This window comes from Arachis duranensis, chromosome 9, assembly GCF_000817695.3.
Source record: "Arachis duranensis cultivar V14167 chromosome 9, aradu.V14167.gnm2.J7QH, whole genome shotgun sequence".
Classification (NCBI taxonomy): Eukaryota; Viridiplantae; Streptophyta; class Magnoliopsida; order Fabales; family Fabaceae; genus Arachis; species Arachis duranensis.
In genome coordinates this window covers 40,698,210-40,698,579 of record NC_029780.3, presented here as the reverse complement: position 1 = coordinate 40,698,579, position 370 = coordinate 40,698,210, and positions in this window count along the sequence as shown.

Below are 370 nucleotides of genomic sequence, written 5' to 3'. Positions count from 1 at the left end.
GTCACCCTCAGAATTTCCAGCGTTAAACGCCGGAACTGGCACAAGGATGGGAGTTAAACGCCCAAACTGGTACCAAAGCTGGCGTTTAACTCCAAGAAAAGTCTCTACACAAAAATGCTTCAATGCTCAGCCCAAGCACACACCAAGTGGGCCCGGAAGTGGATTTTTATGTCATTTACTCATCTCTGTAAACCCTAGGCTACTCGTTCTCTATATATAGGACATTTTACTATTGTATTTTAATCATCTGATCTTTGGAATCTTTTGATCTTTAGATCTTTTGATCACTTTGGGAGGCTGGCCATTCGGCCATGCCTAGACCTTGTTCTTATGTATTTTCAACGGTGGAGTTTCTACACACCATAGATTA